The sequence below is a fragment of the Pseudophryne corroboree genome, chromosome 3 (assembly GCF_028390025.1).
Source record: "Pseudophryne corroboree isolate aPseCor3 chromosome 3, aPseCor3.hap2, whole genome shotgun sequence".
Lineage (NCBI taxonomy): Eukaryota > Metazoa > Chordata > Amphibia > Anura > Myobatrachidae > Pseudophryne > Pseudophryne corroboree.
The window spans coordinates 602357971-602380013 of record NC_086446.1 but is presented as its reverse complement, the minus strand read 5'-3'; the positions used below and the strand labels follow the sequence as shown (position 1 = coordinate 602380013).

General features: G+C 46.8%; 2 long non-coding RNA genes across 3 annotated transcripts in view; one reads left to right on the top strand and one right to left on the bottom strand.

The window, feature by feature from the left end:
- LOC135056403 (uncharacterized) overlaps positions 1-14522 on the bottom strand; it is an 80240-nt gene extending 65718 nt beyond the window's left edge. Inside the window, exon 1 of the long non-coding RNA XR_010243972.1 lies at positions 14209-14522. This is a non-coding gene — a long non-coding RNA (uncharacterized LOC135056403). The remainder of the gene's footprint in view (positions 1-14208) is intronic.
- LOC135056404 (uncharacterized) overlaps positions 14067-22043 on the top strand; it is a 124125-nt gene continuing 116148 nt past the window's right edge. The window contains exon 1 of one of the 2 annotated variants that reach the window (XR_010243973.1): positions 14067-14124. This is a non-coding gene — a long non-coding RNA (uncharacterized LOC135056404). The other variant, XR_010243974.1, reaches the window with a different exon arrangement.

Here is a 22043-nt window from a genome sequence, read left to right as displayed (position 1 = left end):
CCTGGACATGTAAGTAACATGAATAATAACTGCCCGAAGGCGTGACCACGACAACTTGGATAAAAGTCAATGATGTTTATTATGACAACTCCGCAACACAGCAGCAGTAAAAGAAAACGTAAAAGTCAGCAAAGAATAAATACAGTTCCTGGGTATTACAGGATGGCAGGAGCCACAGGGCACTGGTAGTGTGAGATAGTTCTTATGATCTTCTAGATGGAAAGTCCTTACCAGGCCCGACTGTAGCAATGGAGATAACCCAGGATTGTGCCAGCTGGTGTTCCAGGAAAAGCTGGGTTGCTGAAGATAAAACAGCTGCTGTGGATACTGGCTGGAACCAGACTGTTGTTAGCACGGAGTGGATACTGGCTGGAACCAGTTAAATAATAAATGAACTTGGGAGCGATGAAATATGAACTGAAATGTAGAACTTGAGAGCGGAGAAATAATAATACCGGTGGAGAGTGGTAAAGTGTAGAAAGGACACCGGCCCTTTAAGGGAAGCTGTACTCTGCTGGAAGCTGAGCTGGAAGCAGGTAATGTTGTAGCTGGAAACAGATGAATCCACAATGGATTGGAGAGTCAGGCTACACCGCAGGTGGAATGCTGGTGCGGGTCTCTATGGTGGAAGTCTTGAGACAGGAGCTGGAACCTGGAAGACAATCACAGGAGAGAGACAAACAGGAACTAGGTTTGACAACCAAAGCACTGACGCCTTCCTTGCTCAGGCACAGTGTATTTATACCTGCAGCAAGGAAGGGATTGGATAGGCAATTATGCAGATTATCAATACTGAGAACAGATTGGTGGAAATGATCAGCTGACAGAATCCAAGATGGCTGCGCCCATGCAGACACTTGGAGGGAAGTTTTGTTTGTAATCCATGTGGTAATGAAAACAGTAATGGCGGCGCCGGCCACCGGAGACAGGAGGCGCCAGGCTGACAGATGCACATCCAACCACGCGGACACAGCGGAGGCCGCGGCTGACGTAATCGCCACTCAGACACTCTGCATGCAGAAGTTCAGGGACGGCGGCGGAGGCCGCGGGAGACGCCATGCCAGGTGTAATATGGCGTTTACTGTGACAGCGTCCCAGAGTGACAGGAGAGGATACAGGAATATGCACATCAGGATAACAGATGGGATCCGGTCCTGGAGCGCTGAGCCAGCCTTAGGAGGCATCTGATGGGTAAGAAATGGCGTCCAGATACCCGGATCGTGACAGCACCCCCCCCTTTAGGAGTGGCCCCAGGACACTTCTTTGGCTTTTGAGGAAACTTGGAATGGAATCTCCGGACCAAGGCAGGAGCATGGACATCAGAAGCATTGGTCCATGAACGTTCCTCAGGACCATAACCCTTCCAGTCAATAAGATATTGTAGTTGACCGTAACGGTGACGTGAGTCCAGGATCTTGGCCACTTCATACTCAACGCCTCGTTGAGTTTGGACTTTCGGAGTTGGAGGAAGTGAGGAATGAAACCGATTCAAGATCAGCGGTTTCAACAGGGAAACATGGAATGTCCTGGGTATTTTTAAGAAGGGAGGCAACTGGAGTCTGTAAGCAACAGGATTGATGACTTGTTCAATCTTGAAAGGACCGATATAGCGAGGTGCAAACTTCATACTGGGAACTCTTAACCTCAAATTCTTCGTGGATAACCATACCCGATCACCCACCTTGAGAGCAGGAACTGCTCGACGCTTCTTATCCGCAAACTTCTTGTACCTGAACGATGCCTTGAGCAGAGCTGATCGTACGCTCTTCCAGATATTGGCAAACTGATGCAAGGTGATATCCACTGCGGGAACAGAAGTTGCTGGAAGCGGTTGGAACTCAGGGACTTTAGGGTGGAATCCAAAGTTAGTGAAGAATGGTGTTGAAGCAGATGAAGAATGATACTGGTTGTTATGACAGAACTCGGCCCAGGGAAGTAATTGAACCCAGTCATCTTGAGAGGAGGACACATAGATGCGGAGGAAGGCCTCCAAGTCCTGATTCACCCTCTCGGTTTGACCATTGGTCTGAGGATGGTAAGCCGTGGAAAACTTTAGCTTGACTTGGAGGACTTGACATAAACTTCGCCAGAATTTGGCTGTGAATTGAACTCCTCGATCTGAGATAATTTCTTCAGGAAGACCGTGGAGTCGGAAGATCTCTTGTATGAATACTTGAGCCAACTTGGAAGCTGACGGAAGACCGGTGAGAGGAATGAAGTGTGCCATCTTGGTGAACCGGTCAACTACCACCCAGATGGTATTGAACTTGTTGCACATGGGTAAGTCTGTAATGAAATCCATCGACAAGTGGGTCCATGGTCGACGGGGAACGGATAGTGGAACCAGTTGCCCCGCAGGCGACTGGCGGGATACTTTATGTTGGGCACACTTTGGGCAAGATGCAATAAACTCCAAGACGTCCTTTTTCAGAGTTGGCCACCAATAGGACCTAGAGATAAACTCCAGGGTTTTTTGGATACCTGTATGTCCGGCAAAACGGGAAGCATGGGCCCAATGCATGAGCTTCTTCCTTAGCATCGGCTTCACAAAACTTTTCCCTGATGGGGGCGTAGAGTCCATCCCTACCGTGGAGAATGCCAACGGATTTATAATAGGATGCTTGTCTGAAGACTCTGACTCATTTTCTTGCTCCCATGAGCGGGAAAGGGCATCGGCCTTGCGATTCTGAGAGCCCGGACAGAACTGGAGTTTAAAGTCGAACCTGGAAAAGAAAAGTGCCCATCTGGCCTGACGAGGGTTGAGACATTGTGCGCCCTTCAGGTATAAAAGGTTCTTGTGGTCTGTAAGTATGGTGATTGAATGAGAAGCTCCCTCCAACAGATACCTCCACTCTTCTAGAGCGAGCTTGATGGCTAGCAACTCCTGGTCGCCAATGGCATAGTTGCGCTCAGCTGGGGAGAACTTCCGGGAGAAGAAACTGCAAGGGTGTAAATGGCCATCTTTAGCCCTCTGAGATAACACCGCTCCTACTCCAACGGAGGAGGCATCCACCTCTAAGATGAAAGGAGAGTCGATGTCAGGCTGTTTCAGAACAGGCGCAGAGATGAACCTTTGTTTTAAAAGATGAAATGCTTGCATGGCTTCTTCAGACCACTTGGACGGGTTAGCACCCTTCTTAGTGAAAGCAGTAATAGGCGCCACAATGGTGGAAAAGTCTCGTATAAACTTTCGGTAATAGTTGGCGAACCCTAAGAACCTCTGGACCCCTTTGAGGGTTAAGGGTACCGGCCAATTTTGGATTGCTTGTAGTTTCTCAGGATCCATCTCTAGTCCGGAACCGGACACAATGTACCCTAGAAACGGAATGGACTTGACTTCAAAGACGCATTTTTCTATTTTGCAATAGAGATGATTGACACGGAGACGGGACAGAACCTCTTTAACCCAAAAACGATGTTCCTCTAAATCGTTGGCAAAAATGAGGATATCGTCTAGATAGACCACGACATGACGATATAGAATGTCTCTGAAGATCTCATTGACAAAATGCTGGAAGACAGCTGGAGCATTGCTCAATCCGAAGGGCATGACGAGGTACTCATAATGTCCGTCACGGGTGTTAAAGGCGGTCTTCCACTCGTCACCCTCACGGATCCGGATGAGATTGTATGCACCTCGCAAGTCCAGCTTTGTAAAGATGGTAGCTCCGCTAACTCTGTCAAAGAGCTCAGTAATCAGGGGTAAAGGATAACGGTTCTTGATGGTAATGTCGTTCAAACCTCTGTAGTCGATGCACGGCCGCAGACCACCATCTTTCTTTTTTACAAAAAAGAAGCCTGCGCCGGCTGGAGAAGAAGAAGGTCGAATGAACCCCTTTGCTAGGTTCTCTTTAATATATTCCTCCATAGAATGCGTCTCAGGCAGAGACAACGGATAAGTTCGGCCTCGAGGTGGAACCTTCCCTGGAACGAGATCAATCGGACAGTCCCATTCTCTATGAGGAGGAAGGATATCAGCAGAAGCTTTACTGAACACATCCGTGAAATCTTGATATGGAGGAGGTGGAACATCAGACGACCTGGGGGAGGAAGAACAGACAGGCAATACTTTAAACAAACATGTCTCAGCACAGGAGGAACCCCATGCCAGGATTTGCGTAGTCGTCCAATCAATTGTAGGATTGTGAAGACGGAGCCATGGAAGGCCCAGGACCACAGGATGTGTGGCTCTTGGAATCACTAAAAAAGAAATAAGTTCGGAATGAAGAACTCCCACTCTCAGACGAACTGGTAGAGTCCTTAAAGAAATAACTGCATCAAAAATTTTGCTGCCATCCACGGCAGTTAAAGAAATGGACGAAGGAAGTCTCTCGGTGGGTAGGGACCACCGTTTAACATAGGCTTCGGTAATAAAGTTCCCAGCTGCTCCGGAATCAAGGAGGGCAATGACGTTCCGATAACGTTGAGCAACTTGAAGCGAGACTGGGAGATTACAATCTTGAGGAGATGGAGAGGAGATCATTACTCCTAGCCGGCCCTCTCCTTGGCGAGCTAGGATTTGGAGTTTCCCGGACGTTTGGGACAGGCATTAATGGTGTGAGACGGAGCTGCACAATAGAGACAGAGAAACTCGGAGAGACGTCTTCGGCGCTCAGCAGGAGTTAAACGGGAACGGCCAAGTTGCATGGGCTCATCTTTAGATGGTGACAGTTGACGAGGAGGAGGAGCAGAAGATTTTGGAGCAGATGATCTTCCACGCTCAGTTGCTCTCTCTCTGAAACGTAAATCAACTTTCGTGCAGAGTGAGATTAGCTCATCTAACTTAGAAGGTAAGTCTCTGGTAGCTAACTCATCTTTAATACGCTCAGATAAGCCATGCCAGAATGCAGCATACAGGGCCTCGTCGTTCCATGCCAGTTCGGATGCCAGGATCTGGAACTGTATCAGATATTGTCCTACAGTACGTGACCCCTGGCGTAAACGGAGAATCTCGGATGAAGCTGAGGTTACCCGGCCTGGCTCGTCGAAGATGCGCCTGAATGTTGACACGAAGGCAGTGTAGGAAGATAGCAGGGTGTCGGACCTCTCCCATAACGGTGATGCCCAATCAAGGGCTGAGCCACTGAGAAGAGAAATAATGTAGGCAATTTTTGTACGGTCACTGGGAAAATTGCCAGGTTGTAGCTCAAACTGAATCTCACACTGGTTGAGAAATCCCCTGCAGAATCTTGGAGATCCGTCAAATTTTGCTGGCGTTGGAAGATGAAGACGTGGAGCAGAAATGGGTAAGGTGGGTGGGGTTATAGCTGGAGTCACTGTGGTTGACGCACCAGACGCGCCTGATCCACGGAGAGTTGTCTGAATCCCATCCAGCCGAGTAGAGAGATCCTGGAGACAGCGGATGATGTGGCCCTGTGCAGCCTCCTGATGTTCTAGTCGGGCTGCCAGTTCTTGCATCGGCCTGGCCGCTTGATCCTGGTCTCCGGCTGGATTCATTAGGTCAGTGCTTACTGTCACAACTGAGGGCCTGAGCTGACGGGAGGCAGCCTCAGTTGTAGGGGCTGAGATGCACCGGAACCTGGGAGGTTGTATCAGACCCCTGGACATGTAAGTAACATGAATAATAACTGCCCGAAGGCGTGACCACGACAACTTGGATAAAAGTCAATGATGTTTATTATGACAACTCCGCAACACAGCAGCAGTAAAAGAAAACGTAAAAGTCAGCAAAGAATAAATACAGTTCCTGGGTACTACAGGATGGCAGGAGCCACAGGGCACTGGTAGTGTGAGATAGTTCTTATGATCTTCTAGATGGAAAGTCCTTACCAGGCCCGACTGTAGCAATGGAGATAACCCAGGATTGTGCCAGCTGGTGTTCCAGGAAAAGCTGGGTTGCTGAAGATAAAACAGCTGCTGTGGATACTGGCTGGAACCAGACTGTTGTTAGCACGGAGTGGATACTGGCTGGAACCAGTTAAATAATAAATGAACTTGGGAGCGATGAAATATGAACTGAAATGTAGAACTTGAGAGCGGAGAAATAATAATACCGGTGGAGAGTGGTAAAGTGTAGAAAGGACACCGGCCCTTTAAGGGAAGCTGTACTCTGCTGGAAGCTGAGCTGGAAGCAGGTAATGTTGTAGCTGGAAACAGATGAATCCACAATGGATTGGAGAGTCAGGCTACACCGCAGGTGGAATGCTGGTGCGGGTCTCTATGGTGGAAGTCTTGAGACAGGAGCTGGAACCTGGAAGACAATCACAGGAGAGAGACAAACAGGAACTAGGTTTGACAACCAAAGCACTGACGCCTTCCTTGCTCAGGCACAGTGTATTTATACCTGCAGCAAGGAAGGGATTGGCTAGGCAATTATGCAGATTATCAATACTGAGAACAGATTGGTGGAAATGATCAGCTGACAGAATCCAAGATGGCTGCGCCCATGCAGACACTTGGAGGGAAGTTTGGTTTGTAATCCATGTGGTAATGAAAACAGTAATGGCGGCGCCGGCCACCGGAGACAGGAGGCGCCAGGCTGACAGATGCACATCCAACCACGCGGACACAGCGGAGGCCGCGGCTGACGTAATCGCCACTCAGACACTCTGCATGCAGAAGTTCAGGGACGGCGGCGGAGGCCGCGGGAGACGCCATGCCAGGTGTAATATGGCGTTTACTGTGACAGCGTCCCAGAGTGACAGGAGAGGATACAGGAATGTACACATCAGGATAACAGATGGGATCCGGTCCTGGAGCGCTGAGCCAGCCTTAGGAGGCATCTGATGGTATGGAAGAAAGAGAATGGGGTTGTACTGGTAAGGTGCACAGGGGATAAATTAAAACATAACTTTTAATGTCACATTAAGAGGCCGTAAACCGGTCAGCATAGCGAAATATATGGTTAAAATTACGTATAGAAAAAGAATAAGGTGCTCTAAGATAGAAAAATAGTGAAATTAAAAATATCTCCACTTCGATGATTGCAAAAACTATCGATGGAAGTTGATTGGAATACTAGTGAATTCACAAATAAATCTGTAATGTATACTATGAATAAATCAAGCCCACAATTGATGGCTACAGAAAACTTCCAAATCCCAGTGTCCGCTATGGTATGTGTATATTCTTATAGATCCTTTGTATGTCTCACACACACTACGACCAACAGCCCATATGTGTCAATAAATTATTTCCTTTTCTCAACTTTGTAGTAGAACAAGGAGTTGGTGTTTAAACGGATTTGTATGCCCTGGATTTGCTATCCTAAACCGCTCGAGCGTTCACTCCTAATGTATACATACAGCCGTATCGCCAGTGGTGTAAAGTGAATAAGGTGTATTGATCAATGAAACTGAGCGATGTTTCATAAGGCGTGTGTCATTATGCTCATTGGGAATTAAAGAGACAACTTTATTGCGAAATTGACTAAATTGCGAGTGTGCTCTTCTATCACATAAACACTTCAATCACAAAAGTTACTTGTTTCTACCCCACTGTAACAGCAAAATAACTGTATCTGGATGGGGTTAATTAGAATGCTGATATTAAATGTGCGAGCAAGGGTTGGCACATTCGTTTGTGCCATCAGATTAGATACCCTCAGTATTGATATTCATTATGATCCTGAATTGGCTACATTATAGTTTATCTGCTCCCCGTGACCACAGGTGAAAAATATAGAAATGGTAATAGAGGCACTTGTAGGAGTGATTTAAAAAGAATTATAGTCCGATTATAAGGTACTTCCTCAATTAGCAGTGTGCTAGCATGGTTTACTATCGTGAACACACTACCATGACTAATTGATTAATTATAATCCGATTGTAAAGTACTTCCTCAATTAGCAGTGTGCTGATATGGTTTACTATTGTATATACACTTAATACTGACTAATTTAGAGGATATTTCTAGCTGTAAAATCCAGAAACAAACGTGCTGCTACGGCATATATTCAATCAGCATTGATCCACTTATCGGGCATTCCCGTGCATGTCACTTAGCCCGGTATCAAACCCTATAAGTACGTGCTATAACGATGGTACTCAAAACATTATGTGGGTGAACATGCTGCATTGATATCTAATGAGTTAGCATTTGTCTAATTAACGGGTATTCCCGTCGTGCAGCAGTCCCACCCAAATGTTAAAACCCACACCAACCCAATAATACTGGAGGCACTTAGTTTTGCTGTAACAGCATATGTTAAATCAGCATTAATCTAACTGTCAGGTGCCTCCTCTATTAATCGTGTAGTGGTGTTTTTGCTATAGTGAACATCTAATATAGTAGATATCCTAAGAAACACGTGGAGTTGTCAATTAGCAGTGTGCTAACGTAGTTCACTATCGTGAACACACTACCATGACTAATTGATTGATTATAATCCGATTGTAAAGTACCTCCTCAATTGGCAGTGTGTTGATATGGTTAACCATCGTATGTACATTAAATACTGACTGATTTGGAAGATATTTATAGCTGTAAATCCAGGAACAAACGTGCTGCTACAGCATACATTCAATCAGCATTAATCCGCTTCTCGGGCATTCCCGTGTATGTCACTTAGCCCGGTCTCAAACCCTGTAAGTACGTGCTGAGACGATGGTACTCAAAACATTCTATGGGTGAACATGCTGCATTGATATCTAATAAGTTGGCATTTATCTATTTAACGGGTATTCCCGTCGTGCAGCAGTCCCACCCAAATGTTAAAACCCACACCAACCCAATAATGCTGGAGGCACTTAATTTTGCTGTAACGGCATATGTTAAATCAGCATTAATCTAGCTGTCAGGTGCTTCCTCTATTGGTCGTGTAGTGGTGTTTTTGCTATAGTGAACATCTAATATAATAGATATCCCAAAAGACACGTGGAGTTATAAACTATACAGGTAGGTATGCTGCAAAGGCACATATTCAATCAGCATTCGTCCGTTTGTCGGGCATTCCCGTGCCTGCTGTATAGCATAATATCAGATCTTATATACATAAACTGTGGAGACAAACATTATACACTTGAGATTATGAGGGTGAACATGCTACAGCGGTACATAATGAATCAGCATTTGTCTGATTAACGGGTATTCCCGTTTTACCGTGCAGCAGTACAACCCCCAATTATGAAAGTTAACAGATAAGGTAGTTATTGCAAGAGCATCAGCGTGGAGAAAGATGCCGATGCGCGCATTTCGCATATAGCTTTGCCTCGACAAAGCTATATGCGAAATGCGCGCATCGGCATCTTTCTCCACGCTGATGCTCTTGCAATAACTACCTTATCTGTTAACTTTCATAATTGGGGGTTGTACTGCTGCACGGTAAAACGGGAATACCCGTTAATCAGACAAATGCTGATTCATTATGTACCGCTGTAGCATGTTCACCCTCATAATCTCAAGTGTATAATGTTTGTCTCCACAGTTTATGTATATAAGATCTGATATTATGCTATACAGCAGGCACGGGAATGCCCGACAAACGGACGAATGCTGATTGAATATGTGCCTTTGCAGCATACCTACCTGTATAGTTTATAACTCTACGTGTCTTTTGGGATATCTATTATATTAGATGTTCACTATAGCAAAAACACCACTACACGACCAATAGAGGAAGCACCTGACAGCTAGATTAATGCTGATTTAACATATGCCGTTACAGCAAAATTAAGTGCCTCCAGCATTATTGGGTTGGTGTGGGTTTTAACATTTGGGTGGGACTGCTGCACGACGGGAATACCCGTTAAATAGATAAATGCCAACTTATTAGATATCAATGCAGCATGTTCACCCATAGAATGTTTTGAGTACCATCGTCTCAGCACGTACTTACAGGGTTTGAGACCGGGCTAAGTGACATACACGGGAATGCCCGAGAAGCGGATTAATGCTGATTGAATGTATGCTGTAGCAGCACGTTTGTTCCTGGATTTACAGCTATAAATATCTTCCAAATCAGTCAGTATTTAATGTACATACGATGGTTAACCATATCAACACACTGCCAATTGAGGAGGTACTTTACAATCGGATTATAATCAATCAATTAGTCATGGTAGTGTGTTCACGATAGTGAACTACGTTAGCACACTGCTAATTGACAACTCCACGTGTTTCTTAGGATATCTACTATATTAGATGTTCACTATAGCAAAAACACCACTACACGATTAATAGAGGAGGCACCTGACAGTTAGATTAATGCTGATTTAACATATGCTGTTACAGCAAAACTAAGTGCCTCCAGTATTATTGGGTTGGTGTGGGTTTTAACATTTGGGTGGGACTGCTGCACGACGGGAATACCCGTTAATTAGACAAATGCTAACTCATTAGATATCAATGCAGCATGTTCACCCACATAATGTTTTGAGTACCATCGTTATAGCACGTACTTATAGGGTTTGATACCGGGCTAAGTGACATGCACGGGAATGCCCGATAAGTGGATCAATGCTGATTGAATATATGCCGTAGCAGCACGTTTGTTTCTGGATTTTACAGCTAGAAATATCCTCTAAATTAGTCAGTATTAAGTGTATATACAATAGTAAACCATATCAGCACACTGCTAATTGAGGAAGTACTTTACAATCGGATTATAATTAATCAATTAGTCATGGTAGTGTGTTCACGATAGTAAACCATGCTAGCACACTGCTAATTGAGGAAGTACCTTATAATCGGACTATAATTCTTTTTAAATCACTCCTACAAGTGCCTCTATTACCATTTCTATATTTTTCACCTGTGGTCACGGGGAGCAGATAAACTATAATGTAGCCAATTCAGGATCATAATGAATATCAATACTGAGGGTATCTAATCTGATGGCACAAACGAATGTGCCAACCCTTGCTCGCACATTTAATATCAGCATTCTAATTAACCCCATCCAGATACAGTTATTTTGCTGTTACAGTGGGGTAGAAACAAGTAACTTTTGTGATTGAAGTGTTTATGTGATAGAAGAGCACACTCGCAATTTAGTCAATTTCGCAATAAAGTTGTCTCTTTAATTCCCAATGAGCATAATGACACACGCCTTATGAAACATCGCTCAGTTTCATTGATCAATACACCTTATTCACTTTACACCACTGGCGATACGGCTGTATGTATACATTAGGAGTGAACGCTCGAGCGGTTTAGGATAGCAAATCCAGGGCATACAAATCCGTTTAAACACCAACTCCTTGTTCTACTACAAAGTTGAGAAAAGGAAATAATTTATTGACACATATGGGCTGTTGGTCGTAGTGTGTGTGAGACATACAAAGGATCTATAAGAATATACACATACCATAGCGGACACTGGGATTTGGAAGTTTTCTGTAGCCATCAATTGTGGGCTTGATTTATTCATAGTATACATTACAGATTTATTTGTGAATTCACTAGTATTCCAATCAACTTCCATCGATAGTTTTTGCAATCATCGAAGTGGAGATATTTTTAATTTCACTATTTTTCTATCTTAGAGCACCTTATTCTTTTTCTATACGTAATTTTAACCATATATTTCGCTATGCTGACCGGTTTACGGCCTCTTAATGTGACATTAAAAGTTATGTTTTAATTTATCCCCTGTGCACCTTACCAGTACAACCCCATTCTCTTTCTTCCATATCATGTGTTGCTCATTGGTTGTCTTAGGTAGCACCCCCAAGATTGATGTATATTAAATCTTTAATTTTTGTATTGGGGTTATTAGAAGTGATTTATTTCACTTTACTATTTCTTAATATGAAATTTGAGAGTGCAGATCTTTTTTCCTAGTTCTTGTTGAGGCATCTGATGGGTAAGAAATGGCGTCCAGATACCCGGATCGTGACAAACTGCTGGTGACAAAATTGTCAAGTCAAGCGGAACGCGACCTGTCAACATCTCCTCCTTCACATTCTCCCGCAACTGGGGGTGCGAGGAAAAGGCTCAGAATTCCGAGCCCACCCGCTGGCGGTGATGCAGGGCAGTCTGGAGCGACTGCTGATGCTGACATCTGGTCCGGACTGAAGGACCTGACAACGATTACGGACATGTCGTCTACTGTCACTGCATATGATTCTCTCCCCATTGAAAGAATGGTGGAGGATTATATGAGTGACCGCATCCAAGTAGGCACGTCAGACAGTCCGTACTTATACTGGCAGGAAAAAGAGGCAATTTGGAGGCCCTTGCACAAACTGGCTTTATTCTACCTAAGTTGCCCTCCCACAAGTGTGTACTCCGAAAGAGTGTTTAGTGCCGCCGCTCACCTTGTCAGCAATCGGCGTACGAGGTTACATCCAGAAAATGTGGAGAAGATGATGTTCATTAAAATGAATTATAATCAATTCCTCCGTGGAGACATTGACCAGCAGCAATTGCCTCCACAAAGTAGTACACAGGGAGCTGAGATGGTGGATTCCAGTGGGGACGAATTGATAATCTGTGAGGAGGAGGATGTACACGGTGATATATCGGAGGATGATGATGAGGTGGGCATATTGCCTCTGTAGAGCCAGTTTGTGCAAGGAGAGATTAATTGCTTCTTTTTTGGTGGGGGTCCAAACCAACCCGTCATTTCAGTCACAGTCGTGTGGCAGACCCTGTCACTGAAATGATGGGTTGGTTAAAGTGTGCATGTCCTGTTTATACAACATAAGGGTGGGTGGGAGGGCCCAAGGACAATTCCATCTTGCACCTCTTTTTTCTTTCATTTTTCTTTGCGTCATGTGCTGTTTGGGGGGTGTTTTTTGGAAGGGCCATCCTGCGTGACACTGCAGTGCCACTCCTAGATGGGCCAGGTGTTTGTGTCGGCCACTAGGGTCGCTTAGCTTACTCACACAGCTACCTCATTGCGCCTCTTTTTTTCTTTGCGTCATGTGCTGTTTGGGGAGTGTTTTTTGGAAGGGCCATCCTGCGTGACACTGCAGTGCCACTCCTAGATGGGCCAGGTGTTTGTGTCGGCCACTAGGGTCGCTTAGCTTACTTACACAGCTACCTCATTGCGCCTCTTTTTTTCTTTGCGTCATATGCTGTTTGGGGAGTGTTTTTTGGAAGGACCATCCTGCGTGACACTGCAGTGCCACTCCTAGATGGGCCAGGTGTTTGTGTCGGCCACTTGGGTCGCTTAGCTTAGCCATCCAGCGACCTCGGTGCAAATTTTAGGACTAAAAATAATATTGTGAGGTGTGAGGTGTTCAGAATAGACTGAAAATGAGTGGAAATTATGGTTATTGAGGTTAATAATACTTTGGGATCAAAATGACCCCCAAATTCTATGATTTAAGCTGTTTTTTAGGGTTTTTTGAAAAAAAACACCCGAATCCAAAACACACCCGAATCCGACAAAAAAAATTCGGTGAGGTTTTGCCAAAACTCGTTCGAACCCAAAACACGGCCGCGGAACCGAACCCAAAACCAAAACACAAAACCCGAAAAATTTCCGGTGCTCATCACTATAAAGTATATGAAAAATACAAAGAATATGTTTGAAATATCTTCTTTTTATAGCCAAATCTGTGGAGTAAAAAGTCTATGGCAGGTGAGGCAGTGCCTCACCTGGTTATCTTTTCCGCACATCTCTGATCAAACCTCACCAGATTTCCAGGAGTTTATACTGCTGCACATGTGTATAATGTCCAGATGTACCTTTTGGCTCATATATTGCATGTAAATCTGGCTCTGGTACTAGCCAGTGCCACCTGAGCCATTTAGCTCACCGCACGTCCCTGCGCTGCACGGTCACAATCCTTCACCATTATGTATAAATGCAGTTAGCCAAACTGAGACAGGGATATCAGGCACAAGCGTGGGTACTCCCAATACGAAACAAAATTGTATTGCAGGAGCAGAGGCAGTCAATAACAGCTCCACACAGTTGCATACCTCCCAACTGTACCGATTTTCGTGGGACAGTCCCGTTTTTTTGGTACTGACCCACCCGTGGGCCGCAGTGTCCCACGGGGGGGGGGGGGGGGGGGGGCAGTTGAGAGGCTCCTATTCACGAGTGTCAGAGGGAGAGGGGGCATGCCAGCAGCTCACAGAACGCTGGGCATGCCCCCTCAGTGATGGAGTGGGAGGGCGTGGCTAACAATTGCAGCATCACAATGAAGCCACACCCCTTTTCCTGGGATCACGCCCCTTTTTCGGGAGCGCTCGCGGGTTCCGCTTCAGTAGGTAAGAATGTTGGGAGGTATGCAGTTGAAAGTAAAATGTATAGCATGAAAGGATAAAACAAATGGCAGAGCAAAGTGTACTCACTGAAATCAGGGATGGCAATTCACCACTAGTGTCCAGGAGCACAGGAACTCCGCTGAGGCAGCAGCCACATGTAGAATCAGTTACTACAGTCTACAGTGTGAGCTCCCAAGATGAACGCCGGACGTCCAGGACAGCCCCACAACAGCAGTAAGCAGCTCCTACAGGGAGGGTACAAGCCGCTCAAGGTCACCAGCCACCGGGAGACCAGACCGACAGCACCAGCGCCGGATGCCGGCAGACACCGACACTGGAGACATGGGCCAACCGCCATAGATGCGCGACCGGATGTCCAGCTGCACCCCGGAGACAAACAGAGGCACAGGCCGCGGCACTGAAAGTCGGCTGTCACGCTCTGCAGGGGCACAGTGTGGGTCCACAGGGTGTCACCGGCTGCTCAAGCGGGTAAGGGTGCAGTGATGGCAGAAAAGAGCTGCTGGGTATGGGTCTGGATGGGTGATCAGGATCTTGGGCCGGAGAGCTCCAGGAAACTGCTTCCTATTCCCTTGCTGCCGTGGCCACCGACAATCTGAATGTTTACGTTATAAAGCAGTGTATGCTGTATGTTATGTATGCAGCTTTTAAAATAAGAATTTACTTACCGATAATTCTATTTCTCATAGTCCGTAGTGGATGCTGGGGACTCCGTAAGGACCATGGGGAATAGCGGCTCCGCAGGAGACTGGGCACATCTAAAGAAAGCTTTAGGACTAACTGGTGTGCACTGGCTCCTCCCCCTATGACCCTCCTCCAAGCCTCAGTTAGGATACTGTGCCCGGACGAGCGTACACAATAAGGAAGGATTTTGAATCCCGGGTAAGACTCATACCAGCCACACCAATCACACCGTATAACTTGTGATCTGAACCCAGTTAACAGTATGATAACAGAGGAGCCTCTGAAAAGATGGCTCCCAACAATAATAACCCGATTTTTGTAACAATAACTATGTACAAGTATTGCAGACAATCCGCACTTGGGATGGGCGCCCAGCATCCACTACGGACTATGAGAAATAGAATTATCGGTAAGTAAATTCTTATTTTCTCTAACGTCCTAAGTGGATGCTGGGGACTCCGTAAGGACCATGGGGATTATACCAAAGCTCCCAAACGGGCGGGAGAGTGCGGATGACTCTGCAGCACCAATTGAGAGAACTCCAGGTCCTCCTCAGCCAGGGTATCAAATTTGTAGAATTTAGCAAACGTGTTTGCCCCTGACCAAGTAGCTGCTCGGCAAAGTTGTAAAGCCGAGACCCCTCGGGCAGCCGCCCAAGATGAGCCCACTTTCCTTGTGGAACGGGCTTTTACAGATTTTAGCTGTGGCAGGCCTGCCACAGAATGTGCAAGCTGAATTGTACTACAAATCCAACGAGCAATAGTCTGCTTAGAAGCAGGAGCACCCAGCATGTTGGGTGCATACAGGATAAACAGCGAGTCAGATTTCCTGACTCCAGCCGTCCTGGAAACATATTTTCAGGGCCCTGACAACATCCAGCAACTTGGATTCCTCCAAGTCCCTAGTAGCCGCAGGCCCCACAATAGGTTGGTTCAGGTGAAAACGCTGGAACCACCTTAGGGAGAAACTGAGGACGAGTCCTCAATTCCGCCCTATCCGAATGGAAAATCAGATAAGGGCTTTTACAGGATAAAGCCGCCAATTCTGACACGCGCCTGGCCCAGGCCAGGGCCAACAGCATGACCACTTTCCATGTGAGATATTTTAACTCCACAGATTTAAGTGGTTCAAACCAATGTGACTTTTGGAACCCAAACTACATTGAGATCCCAAATTGCCACTGGTGGCACAAAAGGAGACTGTATATGCAGTACCCCTTTTACAAACGTCTAAACTTCAGGGACTGAAGCTAGTTCTTTTTTGGAAGAAAATTGACAGGGCCGAAATCTGAACCTTAATGGACCCCAATTTCAGGCCCATAGACACTCCTGTTTTCAGGAAATGTAGGAATCGACCCAGTTGAATTTCCTCCGTCGGGCCTTACTGGCCTCGCACTACGCAACATATTTTCGCCAATTGTGGTGATAATGTTTTTGCGGTTACATCCTTCCTGGCTTTTGATCAGGATAGGGATGACTTCATCCGGAATGCCTTTTTTCCTTCAGGATCCGGTGTTCAACCGCCATGCCGTCAAACGCAGCCGCGGTAAGTCTTGGAACAGACAGGGTCCTTGCTGGAGCAGGTCCCTTCTTAGAGGTAGAGGCCACGGATCCTCCGTGAGCCTCTCTTGAAGTTCCGGTTACCAAGTCCTTCTTGGCCAATCCGGAGCCACGAATATAGTGCTTTCTCCTCTCCATCTTATCAATCTCAGTACCTTGGGTATGAGAGGCAGAGGAGGGAACACATACACTGACTGGTACACCCACGGTGTTACCAGAGCGTCTACAACTATTGCCTGAGGGTCTCTTGACCTGGCGCAATACCTGTCGAGTTTTTTAATCATGTGGACGACTTCTGGGTGAAGTCCCCACTCTCCCGGGTGGAGGTCGTGCTGAGGAAGTCTGCTTCCCAGTTGTCCACTCCCGGAATGAATACTGTTGACAGTGCTATCACATGATTTTCCGCCCAGCGAAGAATCCTTGCAGCTTCTGCCATTGCCCTCCTGCTTCTTGTGCCACCCTGTCTGTTTACGTGGGTGACTGCCATGATGTTGTCCGACTGGATCAACACCGGCTGACCTTGAAGCAGAGGTCTCGCTAAGCTTAGCGCATTGTAAATGGCCCTTAGCTTCAGGATATTTATGTGAAGTGATGTATCCAGGCTTGACCCTAAGCCCTGGATATTCCTTCCCTGTGTGACTGCTCCCCAGCCTCGCAGGCTGGCATCCGTGGTCACCAGGACCCAGTCCTGAATGCCGAATCTGCGGCCCTTTAGAAGATGAGCACTCTGCAACCACCACAGGATGGATACCCTTGTCCTTGGTGACAGGGTTATCCGCTGATGCATCTGAAAATGCGACCCGGACCATTTGTCCAGTAGGTTCCACTGGAAAGTTCTTGCGTGGAATCTAACGAATGGGATTGCTTCGTAGGAAGCCACCATTTTTACCCAGAACCCTTGTGCATTGATGCACTGAGACTTGGTTCGGTTTTAGGAGGTTCCTGATTAGCTCGGATAACTCCCTGGCTTTCTCATCCGGGAGAAACACCTTTTTTTTTTTTTTTTCTGGACTGTGTCCAGGATCATCCCTAGGAAACAGAAGACAAGTCGTCGGAACCAGCTGCGATTTTGGAATATTGAGAATCCAATCGTGCTGCCGCAACACTACCTGAGATAGTGCTACACCGACCTCCAACTGTTCCCTGGATCTTACCCTTATCAGGGAATCGTCCAAGTAAGGGATAACTAAAATTCCCTTCTTTTGAAGGGATATCATTTCGTTCATTACCTTGGTAAAGACCCGGGGTGCCGTGGACCATCCCTACGGCAGCGTCTGAACTGATAGTGACAGTTCTGTACCATAACCTGAGGTACCCTTGGTGAGAAGGGTAAATTTTGACATGAAGGTAAGCATCCTTGATGTCCCGAGACATCATGTAGTCCCCTTCTTCCAGGTTCGCAATCACTGCTCTGAGTGACTCAATCTTGAATTTGAACCTCTGTATGTAAGTGTTCAAAGATTTTAGATTTTAGATTTAGAATCGGTCTCACCGAGCCGTCTGGCTTCGGTACCACAATAGTGTGGAATAATACCCCGTTCCCTGTTGCAGGAGGGGTACCTTGATTATCACCTGCTGGGAATACAGCTTGTGAATGGCTTCCAAAACTGCCTCCCTGTCAGAGGGAGACGTCGGTAAAGCCGACTTTTGGAAACGGCGAGGGGGAGACGTCTCGAATTCCAATATGTATCCCTGAGATATTACCTGAAGGATCCAGGGGTCTACTTGCGAGTGAGCCCACTGCGCACTGAAATTAATTGAGAACGGGCCCCCACCGTGCCTGAGCTTGTAAAGCCCTAGCGTCATACTGAGGGCTTGGCAGAGGCGGGAAAGGGTTTCTGTTCCTGGGAACTGGCTGATCTCTGCAGCCTTTTTCCTCTCCCTCTGTCACGAGCAGAAAAGAGGAACCTTTTGTCCGCTTGCCAACAAAGGACTGCGCCTGATAATACGGCGTCTTATTTTGAGAGGCGACCTGGGGTACAAACGTGGATTTCCCAGCTGTTGCCGTGGCCACCAGGTCTAAAAGACCGACCCCAAATGTCCCCTTTCAAAGGCAATACTTCCAAATGCCGTTTGGAATCCGCATCACCTGACCATTTTACTGGTAGAATTGGACAACGCACTTATACTTGATGCCAGTCGGCAATTATTCCGCTGTGCATCATGCATATATAGAAATGCATCTTTTAAATGCTCTATAGGCAATAATATACTATCCTTATCTAGGATATCAATATTTCCAGTCAGGGAATCCGACCATGCCGACCCAGCACTGCACCTCCAGGCTGAGGCGATAGCTGGTCGCAGTATAACACCAGTATGTGTGTAAATACCTTTTTGGATACCCTCCTGCTTTCTATCAGCAGGATCCTTAAGGGCGGCCATCTCATGAGAGGGTAGAGCCCTTGTTCTTACAAGCGTGTGAGCGCCTTATCCCCCCTAGGGGGTGTTTCCCAACGCACCCTAACCTCTGGCGGGAAAGGGTATGCAGCCAATACTTTTTAAGAAATTATCAATTGTTATCGGGGGGAAACCCACGCATCATCACACACCTCATTTTATTTCTCAGATTCAGGAAAACTACAGGTAGTTTTTCCCTCACCGAACATAATACCCCTTTTTGGTGGTACTCGTATTATCAGAAATGTATAAAAACATTTTCCATTGTCTCAATCATGTAACGTGTGGCCCTACTGGAAATCACGGTTGTCTCTTCACCGTCGACACAGGAGTCAGTATCCGTGTCGGCGTCTGTATCTGCCATCTGAGGTAACGGCCGCTTTAGAGCCCCTGACGGCCTATGAGACGTCTGGACAGGCACAAGCTGAGTAGCCGGCTGTCTCATGTCAACCACTGTTTTTTTATATAGAGCTGACACTGTCACGTAATTTTCAACAGTACATCCACTCAGGTGTCGACCCCCTAGGGGGTGACATCACTGTTACAGACACTCTGCTCCGTCTCCACATCATTTTTCTCCTCATACATGTCGACACAAACGTACCGACACACAGCACACACACAGGGAATGCTCTGATAGAGGACAGGACCCCACTAGCCCTTTGGGGAGACAGAGGGAGAGTATGCCAGCACACACCAGAGCGCTATATATATACAGGGATAACCTTATATAAGTGTTTTTCCCCTTATAGCTGCTGTATGTTTTAATACTGCGCCTAATTAGTGCCCCCCTCTCTTTTTTTAACCCTTTCTGTAGTGTAGTGACTGCAGGGAAGAGCGAGGGAGCTTCCCTCCAACTGAGCTGTGAGGGAAAATGGCGCCAGTGTGCTGAGGAGATAGGCTCCGCCCCCTTTTCGGCGGCCTTATCTCCCGTTTTTTTGTATATTCTGGCAGGGGTTAAATGCATCCATATAGCCCAGGAGCTATATGTGATGTATTTTTTGCCATGTAAGGTATTTCTGTCATGTTTTATTGCGTCTCAGGGCGCCCCCCCCCAGCGCCCTGCACCCTCAGTGACCGGAGTATGAAGTGTGCTGAGAGCAATGGCGCACAGCTGCAGTGCTGTGCGCTACCTTATTGAAGACAGGAACGTCTTCTGCCGCCGATTTTTCCGGACCTCTTCGCTCTTCTGGCTCTGTAAGGGGGCCGGCGGCGCGGCTCCGGGACCCATCCAGGCTGGACCTGTGATCGTCCCTCTGGAGCTAATGTCCAGTAGCCAAGAAGCCCAATCCACTCTGCACGCAGGTGAGTTCGCTTCTTCTCCCCTTAGTCCCTCGATGCAGTGAGCCTGTTGCCAGCAGGTCTCACTGAAAATAACAAACCTAAACTAAAACTTTCACTAAGAAGCTCAGGAGAGCCCCTAGTGTGCACCCTTCTCGTCGGGCACAGAAATCTAACTGAGGCTTGGAGGAGGGTCATAGGGGGAGGAGCCAGTGCACACCAGTTAGTCCTAAAGCTTTCTTTAGATGTGCCCAGTCTCCTGCGGAGCCGCTATTCCCCATGGTCCTTACGGAGTCCCCAGCATCCACTTAGGACGTTAGAGAAATTAGGTTTTCGTAATACTATTATTGTCTCTATTATCAAGACTGACCACTATTCCCAGTGATGTCAGTTTGTCGTGATGTGTAAGTGCAATATTTAAAGAAAGCGTGCCAAAGAACATATTTACAAAGACAACACATAAAAGATTTTTTACATAATCTGAAGGAAGAACATACAAACTACAAACAGAAAATCCCACTGTCAATAGCAAAAATCTATGTGTTTAATAGAAACAATTAAGACCCAATTGTTTGTTGAGTCCTAATGGGGTCAATGTTTGTAAAGTAAAGATCCATTTGGCTTCAAGCCTTAATAGGACAGTAGGCCGATCTCCACCCCTTCTCATTGGGGGAACATGGTCCATGATGCGGTAACGTAAAGTGGCAAGGCTATAGGGCTAATTCAGGGCCTAATTCAGACCTGTTCGCAGCACAAATTTGTAAGCTAATGGGCAAAACCATGGTGGTCATTCCGAGTTGATCGTTCACTAGTCGTTTTTAGCAGCCGTGCAAACGCTATGCCGCCTCCCACTGGGAATGTATGTTAGCTTAGCAGAAGTGCGAACGAATGGATCGCAGAGCGGCTACAAAGTTTTTTTGTGCAGTTTTAGAGTAGCTCTAAACCTACTCAGTGCTTGCGATCACTTCAGACTGTTCAGTTCCTGTTTTGATGTCACAAACACGCCCTGCGTTCGCCCAGCCACGCCTGCGTTTTTCTATCGCGCCTGCGTTTTTCCAAACACTCCTTGAAAACGGTCAGTTGACACCCAGAAAGCTCACTTCATGTGAATCACTCTGCGGCCAGCAGTGCGACTGAAAAGCTTAGCTAGACCCTGTGTGAAACGACATCGGTCGTTGTAATAATACGTCGGGCGTGCGCATTGCGCCGCATACGCATGCGCAGGAGTGCCGGGTTTTTTTGCCTCATCGCTGCACAGCATCCGAAAGCAGCTAGCGATCAACTCGGAATGACCACCCATGTGCACTGCAGGGATGGCAGATATAACGTGCAGAGAGAGTAGATTTGGGTGGGTTGTGTTCAAACTGAAATCTAAATGCAGTGTAAAAATAAAGCAGCCAGTATTTACCCTGCACAGAAACAAAATAACCCACCCAAATCTAACTCTCTCTGCACATGTTATATCTGCCCCTCCCCCCCTCCAGTGCACATGGTTTTGCCCAACTGCTAACAAATTTGCTGCTGCGATCAAGTTTGAATTATGCCCTCAGACCAGGGCCAGTTCTAGACCTTGTGGCGCCCAGGGCGAAAGTTTCCTGTGGCGCCCCCCCAGGTAAAATAGAGTTGGTGCGCGCCAAAGGCACGTGTCCAAAAATAGGGGCGCGACTTCTTCATAGGGAAGGGGCATGGCCACAGTTATCCCCCTGTACTTGTGCCCCCCTGTAGCTGTGCCCCCAGTAGCTGTACCACCAGCAGCTGTGCCCCCAGTAGCTGTGCCCCCAGCAGTTGTGCACCCTGTAGCTGTGCCCCCAGTAGATTTGTCCCCAGTAGCTGTGCCCCCTGTAGCAGTGCCAGTGCCCCTAGCTGTGCCCCCAGTAGATTTGCCCCCAGCAGCTGTGCACCCTGTAGCTATACCCCCAGTAGATTTGCCCTCAGTAGCTGTGCCACTTGTAGCTGTGCCCCCAGTAGCTGTGCCCCTTG